Source organism: Macrotis lagotis, chromosome 2, assembly GCF_037893015.1.
Source record: "Macrotis lagotis isolate mMagLag1 chromosome 2, bilby.v1.9.chrom.fasta, whole genome shotgun sequence".
In the NCBI taxonomy this organism is placed as follows: domain Eukaryota; kingdom Metazoa; phylum Chordata; class Mammalia; order Peramelemorphia; family Peramelidae; genus Macrotis; species Macrotis lagotis.
Genome location: NC_133659.1, coordinates 247606177 through 247613960, shown reverse-complemented (window position 1 = coordinate 247613960; position 7784 = coordinate 247606177). Strand labels below are relative to the sequence as shown.

The window sequence follows — 7784 nt, the reverse complement described above, 5'->3', positions numbered from 1 at the left end:
TTAATAACTTTCCAGCACCCAAAAAAGTTATTTTTTCCTTTTCTTTTTTTTCATCTGGCAGCTCATAAAAGGGGGAAAAGTACTCCTTTCACTATAGATTGCTTTTTTCTTTTTTCATCTTTTAATCCCAGTGTCTAAGTTCATGATATAAGTCTCCTCAAATTTATTTAGAAACCCATTCCAATATTGGGAAACTGAAATCTTTCCAGGTCTAAAATCAATTTTCTTTTAAAAATAAAAATTGTTTTCCTGTCAATGTGTGCCAGATCTCTTTGCTTCTGTGGTACCTGCTTGGGGGTGGAGGGTGGGGTTCAGTCTCTTGTCAGTCTGTGCCAGATTTATTTGCATCTGCTGTACTGGTTTGAAGAAATGGCAGGGGGTGTCTCATCAATCTGTGCCCTATTTCTTAGCATCTGCTGTACCAGTAGGAAGAAATAGGGGAGGGCATTGGGAGAGGGGGAAGAAAGAAGAGAGTGATATCAGTAGCAACAAATTTCCAACCAAGTGAACATGAGAATGAGAACAGGACAAGCCCATGTGGGAATTATGTCATCTTACATGTTGTCTCTCTATGTCCTTGTCCCCCCTTTCTCCCAGATCCTGGTAAAGGCGCCAACTAGGAACCTGGCACACCTATTGGAAAGACTGATTACAACTCCAGCTAAGAAAATACAGGCAGATTACTGGGGAAAAAAAGAACTCTTTAGATATCTGTTTTGGTTTTTTTTTTTAAATTGATGTTTATATTTTCCTAAAGCAAGGGAGGATTCCTTTGGTTTTGAGCAGGTTCAGTTTTGCTTTGCTCCAAAGTGGTTACTGCTCAAGAGCAAGGTTGAACTTTGGAGAGATGGTGTGCTGGACTGCCTTCTTGATGTCCAGGACTTCAGTGGTGTTCAGATGGTTGTTCACATCCTCGTTCCTGAAGTGGCTTCTCACTAGGCTCTATAACCATATCATTAGTAGAGTCATTCTTTAGCTCCCTGGAGACCACACAGAGGAATTCAATCTGATCCTCATTTTCACAGTTATCAGAAGTTCCAATATTTATTAACTGTTCAAATCTCTACCCATCAGACAGGGTGGAGACCATCTGGCTAAGTCTGTCCTCTTGCTCCTGCAGAACTCTGTACACCTGTCTCATTGGGTCTTGGGAGATTATGATTTCATTGACCCGTATCCTCTCCTTAAGCAGGCACACAAGGGAGGCAATGTTGTAAAATTCCGATTGTTCCAGGACACCTTCTTTTGCCAATTACTTATCGATGATGAGTTTCCTTTGATGGAGGTGGTTTAGGATCGGACCAAAGTACATGGGCTCTTGGTCAATCAGAGAGGCTCCAGCCTCATCCTTGTCGGAGTCCAGCTCCGGGTCCTCCTGGAAGCAGAGGTGGCAGGGCAGAGACTTGGGCTCCTGGCCCGAGGTCTGCCAGGTGGTCAGAAAGTACCAGCCGCCCACGTTGAGCCGCAGCAAGCGGCCCGCACCCCGCGGCCACTGGGCCAGCCCGGACCCAGGCTCTGAAGCCCGTTGCGGCGGCGCGGACAGAGCACAGCTATCTAGGATCCCTCCTCACCTCACTATCCCTGGCCATTCCCAGGAGGGGAGAGCCGGACCAGTCCAACAGCAGGGTAAGGCAGGGGCCGTGCCGCCCCGCCCCCCATGCTTCCTTGAGCTCAGCAATTAAAAAAAAAGTCATCAATGACATTTATTCACATATTGTTTCCTCTAATAAGACTTTTGGATACATTAACTAGTATTTTCAAGCCTTTGGCTTTCCTTTCCTCTAAGACAACTGTGAGGAAAAAAATGGTGAGATTGTCCACATGAAGGTATACATCAAAATAACGCACAGTCTGTCCTCCATACAGCTTATCCCATTTAAAAGGGGCAATATTTTATTTTTACTTTTCTTTCTATTTTATCTCATTAAAAGTCTGTCCCCTGTATATCTTATCTCATTTGAAAAAAGGGCAATATTTTTGCTACTCTAGCTCATTAAATGCTTTTCTTTGGAACTAATTGTCTTTTTTTTTTTTTTAGTTTTTGCAAGGCAGTGGGATTAAGTGATTTGTCAGAGATAACACAGCTAGGTAATGATTAAGTTACTGAGGTGGGATTTGAACTCAGGTCCTCCTGATTCCAGGACCGATGCTTTATCCACTACACCACTAATTGTTTCTTTTACCTGACTAATAAAGTCAAATACACTGGAATAGGGATGGGTCTTAAATTATTGTATTCTGTTTATTTTATTTTATTTTTTGCAAGGCAATGGGGTTAAGTGGCTTGCCCAAGGCCACACAGCTAGATAATTATTAAGTGTCTGAGGCAGGATTTGAACTCAGGTACCCCTGACTCCAGGGCTGGTGCTCTATCCACTGCCCCACCTAGCCACCCTTAATTTTTTTTAATGAGAATACCTCATTGAAATATAGAGTCCAACTCACAAAATGGGTCCCATCTGGGTTTATATGCACTCAAATCCATCATTCCCTAGCTTCTGTCAATGCATTCAGCTTTATTATTCAACCAGAGAGGGCAATGAGTTCAAATCAAAAATATTTTTAAAATATTATAAATATTTAAATTTAAATTTAAAATAAGTAGTTTGAAATATTATAAAAATATAATAAAAGTAGTAATAAAGCCATTCCTCATATAAAAGTGGCTGATAATGTGGAAAAGGAGATTGAGAAACTTCATATAATTAAGAGGTAAAGGAGAGAGAAAACCTCAGGAAAACAAGTATTTCTAAAAGGAGATGGTCAAAATATCAAATACAGAAATGACTAAGAAGGATGAGGAGTGAAATAAGGCATTCTACAGTTTGAACATTGAAGAGATCATTAAGAGTATCCATCTAGATGGCCAACTGGTACTGACACAGGAGTCCAGTTTTCCCACTTTTTCTCCAACAATAATAAAGAATGAATAGTAGATTAAACAAAGATTAAGATATCTAATAGAAAACATCAGTAAGATTTTTCATCCCACCCAGAACCACACCAAAAAAAGTAGATATTATATAATAGAAATAAAGTCCTGTCAAAGGAGCAGTAAAAACAGAAGAAAACAGATTAGAAACCTAGAGCAACACTACACAAGAAAAGCTAGGGAATTAAAAAAACCCATCTAATAGTCTAATAGGAGAAACCACAGAAGTAAAGTGATGGAAGGCAACAGTCTACCTAATAGGTAAGATCCAGGAGAAAATGAAACACCACATAGAACCCTGATCAGGGAAATCCCATGGGTCCCCAGTGCCTTAGCCAGGAAAACCCCAAAGGGGACAAAAAATTCAACATTACAAATAATGAAATCCCATTTATGAAGAAAAACATATCCAGCACCAGATTCTAGGCAACTTTGGATAGAAGGAGGACTATGTAGTCTTCTGACCAAAGAAGAGTCAAAAGAGACAAAAGACTATTCCTGATCAAGAAACTCTCAGAGCAGGTCTTTAAGATGCCTTAAGCATAGAAGTTTGATTTAGTGTGAACAGAAGACTACCCAGTAACATGAAACAAGGACAGTAAATTACAGGATACTGAATAGGGATTTTGAAGCCTGACAGTTCTGTTTACTAGATATAGAGAAGGAAAAGGAAGTTAGGAGTGAGACAAAAGAGAAGCAAGATCAAAATTTAACAAAATGATCATTTTTTAGAAAACATTAAAAATATTGTACATCATGACCAGGTTTTATTTAGAAATAATTGGGTTAATATTAGGAAAACTATAAATATCATCTACCATATTAATAAGAAAAATAATTTTAAAATTGTACAATAAATACAGAAAAATATATTTGTCAAAGTACAGATCCCAGTTAATGGGATAACTGGAAAAATTATTAATATAGAACAACCAAAAGGCAATATTATATATGAAGGAGAAATGCTAGAAGTCATTCCGATAAGATCAGTTTTAAAGAATGATTTTCATTATCATTATTGGCATTTGATTTAGTTTTAGAAACTAGTTTCAACAATATAAGAAAAAGAATTTGAGTGAAAAATCATAAATAATGACACATTTTACAAATATGACTATCTACTTAGGGAATGTTAGAGACTCAATTAAAAAAATCATTAAAACAACCTCCACAAAGTAGAAGAAAATACAATTAACTCACAATTACATGACATTTTCTACACACTAACAGTATGAGATAGAAAGAAAATTCTATTCAAAATATATGACACCAAAAATCAAAGAAACTATGTGAATACTCCTACAAAATTTTCTTCAAATAAAACATAGATCCAAAGAATTGGAGAGATATTAATTGCTGATGAGTGAGTCATGCTAATATAATTAAAATGATAGTATTTCCAAAATAAATTTACTTATTCATTTGCATAGCAATCAAGTCACCCAAAAGATTACTTTATAAATCTTTTAAAAATAATAAAATTGATCTGGCAAAACAAAAAGTCAAAATCTCAAAGGAAATAATGAAAAAAAATGGGAAAGACGTAGCTATATAGATCTCAAACTATCAAAACCACTTGATACTGGCTAAAACCAGAACAAAACTGATCATTAGAATAGTTTTATATAATATGCAAATGAAAATCAGCAGGTTGGCAAATCTTTACTATCAGTACAATTACCTGAATCATTCCTTATTTCACAGAAACTACTAGGTATGGGGAGCACTGAATAGGAAGCAATCTGACAGAAATTAGATTTGGACCAAGATTTCACTCCATATATCACAATAAGGTCTAAATAAAAACATCATCTAAATAATTTTAAAAATCACATTATAGAAAATCACAAAAACTGTGAATAGGGGAAAAGTTCATGACCAAACAAGGAATAGGTACAATCAAAGAACATAAAATGATCCATTGATTATTTAAAATTGGAAGGCTTATGCATCATGCAGTTAAAATGAAAAAGGAAACAATCTACTAGTGGAGGGGCAATTTCTATAGCAAATTTCTCTGATAAATGTTTGATAACTAAGTTATTTAAGAAACTAGTTCAAATTCAGTAAGATAAGAAGTACCTAACCACATTAAAAAATCAACAAAGGATATGAAAAAGGAACAAATCTAAGGTCCAATAGCCATGTTAAATATGTTCTATGTCACTAATAACAAGAGAAGTTGAAAATGAAAAGTTCTGAATTTTTTTACTTCTTAAATTGGAAATAATAATCAAAAAAGGAAAAAATTACAATTATTGGTGGAAATTAAGAAATTGTTGTAGGAGTAAACTGATGTTATTTTTAGATTGCTATTAATAAGTCATTCTAAAAAATTGAAACTGTACCTAAAATGTCCCTAAACTTTGACCCAACAATCTTTCCAATTATAGAATTATCCTTATATTGTAGCAAATAATAGAAAATTAAGGAGATCAGTTAATAATTGTGGCATGTGAATGGAATGTTGTCATACTATAAGAAATAATGAAAGGAAGGATTAATTAAAATGAGAAAAGTTGTACAAATTAATGCAGAATGCAACAAGCATATTTAAAAGAACAATTTTATGACTAAAATGTTGCAACTTTGAAAGTCATAAGAACTCTGATCAATAATACCTTGGTTCAATAAACTAGTAATTTCAGAACTCTAATCATGAAATATACTTCCCACCTCCTGTCAGAAAGCTGATGAAGTACAGAACAGAATATCACTTTCCTGAATCCTAATGAATGAATATATATGTGTGTGTGTGTGTGTGTGTGTGTGTGTGTGTGTGTGTGTGTATTACTTCATTATTCTCATTTATCAAATAGGAGGGGAAAGGAAGGGGTTTGATAAATCACCTAACTGTTTGCCTCTCATACAGACCGGTCTCCAGACATCCTGATTCATATCTGGCCACTGGATCTAGATCAGGAGGAGAAAATAAGACTAGTGACTTTGCACAGCATCCCTTCATTCAAATCCAATTCACATGCATGTCATGGCCTCACTTCCCTGATGTCAAGCTCTGAATAGTTATTTAACTTCATATGGACATCAAATCATTCTATCTGAAACGTAAAAGCTCAAAGTTCATTTGTATGAGATTCTTCATATTTGTTGAGATTGATTTCTTGATGTTCTGTCCCTACCTGAGGGGCAGAGTTGTTGAGAGCTTGGGACGAAAGAAATCTTGTTCTTTTGGCTTCCAACTTTGCGAAAGAAGATACAAATTTAGATTCTTTTAAAGTCCCTAATGAGAGAAAGACTAAGAGGAAGTCAATATGTAGAAGAGTTGAAGATTGATCAGGTCCCTATCTTCTGTTTATCCGTCTCCCTACTCTAGGTCCATTATGTGTGGAATTTTCTCCCTTCTCAACTTCATTTCTTGGCTGCCTGAAGTTCTAACTAAAATCTCACCTTTTATAAGAACTCATTCCCTCTTCCAGTTCATGCTAAGTTTATTCCTTTTGATATTATCTCCAATGTATTATGTAATTATCCCATTTATGGGGAAGCTAAGTGGAGTAGTGAATAGAGTGCTGAGTCTGGAGTCAGGAAAACTCATCTTACAGATTTCAAATTTGGCTCAGATAATTATTAATTATCTGATCCAAGACAAGTCATTTAATCTTGTTTGTTTCAATTTCCTCATTTATCAAATGAACTAGAGATGGAAATGTTAAACTACTCCAGTGTCTTTGGTAAGAAAATCTTGAGTGGGATTATGGAGAGTCAGAAACTGAAACAAATAAGTAAGAAAAATTATGCACATGTTATCTATAGGGCTATTTACATATTATATTCTCCATTAAAATATGAGGTCTTTTAAGGCAGAGATGTGTTTTCATTTTTGCTATTCTAACACTCAACCTAGTGCTGAAATAGATTAAATATTTACTAAATTCTAGTAGATCAATTGACTACTAATACATAAAGTAGCATATTGACTAATATATAAATATATGTGTATGTATATGACATGCATATATTCATTTTTATCAAAGTTTAAATAATATTAGAGATTATCATTTTAGACAACATGAGGAGAAACAATGAGATCTCACTCTTTATCATCTGGCTGAATGCTGTGTATCAAATCTGTGTCTGATGCTATTGTGACTATTCCTATTCCTATGGGCATTGGTCCCATAGCTACCTGTTTTAAATCTTTTGTCAAAGTTATTAACAGAAGAGATTCATTAGTGACTTTTGAATTTAGGTCCCCACAGGCACTTTTGTTTGTGAACTCAGCTGGTCCCCAAGCACCTGCAGCATGTCAGAGAGATGAAACAAATATCCTCTGATGTTAGTGTACAATTTGGAGGGAAACCTTTCTCCCTGCCCAGACAGGTGAGATCTGGGGATGCAAAGAAAGGTGGGACCTGAGAGTTAATACTTTTTCCAATGCTTTTGGCTTTCTTTCAGTAACATACAGCAAATCAAAATATTCCTACATTTAAAAAAGAAGAGCTGTGATATGCATCATTTTAAATTGAAAAAGAGAGAGAAAGCAAGGATTAATATATTCTAGAAGATGAGAACCTAGGAGACTCCATTCCATTTATTAGGTCATGGGGTTATGAGATATTGTGGCTATATATATATATATATATATATATATATATATATATATATTTTATATAAAATTTTATACTAATTCATTGCTGCTCAGTTTTGAATCATTCTAGACACTTTGGCCTAAAATTGCTTGGTGGAACCTGAAGTATGGGCAGGAAAGTAAGATAATGATTTGTCATATCACTACTTTTACATATTTTTAAGCTATAGGGAAAGAATGGATGTGATTGTTTCCCTATACAGAAACACAGAAAACAGACCTGTATCAAAAAATGATTTTCAT

The 7784-nt window shown here is 35.1% G+C and overlaps 1 pseudogene; it reads right to left on the bottom strand.

Moving 5' to 3' along the window:
- Positions 1-883: 883 nt before the first annotated feature.
- On the bottom strand, positions 884-7073 carry LOC141512161 (BTB/POZ domain-containing protein KCTD2 pseudogene; annotated as a pseudogene).
- Between the last annotated feature and the right edge of the window lie 711 nt (positions 7074-7784).